Below are 554 nucleotides of genomic sequence, written 5' to 3' on the forward strand. Positions count from 1 at the left end.
AATGTGTGTGGAAACAACGTAAATGTAGGGAAATGTCTGTGACTGTGCATAAATACAATGTGCGATCAGTGCGTCAAGAGCACTCATACGCGCATTAATATAATGGACTCATGCGTGCTCACTGTACGACTCCTGTACGCCACCGCAATCGTCTTGATTGCAGTCTTCATCCATCAAAACTCTACTAACGAGATCAAGTGGTTATCTACTACTCTACTAGTGATTATCAAGTCGAGAAACCGTAGTTTGCGTCTCATCTACAGCGGTGGGATGTGCTGACAATCCGTCTGTAGGCTACTTCAGACAGCGCGACATGTGAGGGCTCGCGCTCTTCAGAGACAATCACAGAATATGACAGAGCTCGTGTTTTAAAGCCAAACACACTGGAATAATTAAATAATCACTGAAAATGCGAGTCTCTGTTCTCTCTGCAATCTCTGATGTAATCAGCCTGGTTTCCTTTATATTAGCGCTGTTTTGGACAGATTGTTTGAATGCATTCGCTTACTGGATCATTGGACTGAAAACTTTCCCGGAGTTTAGCGGCTTAAAAT

The sequence above is a fragment of the Sinocyclocheilus anshuiensis genome, unplaced genomic scaffold (genome assembly GCF_001515605.1).
Source record: "Sinocyclocheilus anshuiensis isolate Anshui unplaced genomic scaffold, SAMN03320099.WGS_v1.1 scaffold660, whole genome shotgun sequence".
Classification (NCBI taxonomy): domain Eukaryota; kingdom Metazoa; phylum Chordata; class Actinopteri; order Cypriniformes; family Cyprinidae; genus Sinocyclocheilus; species Sinocyclocheilus anshuiensis.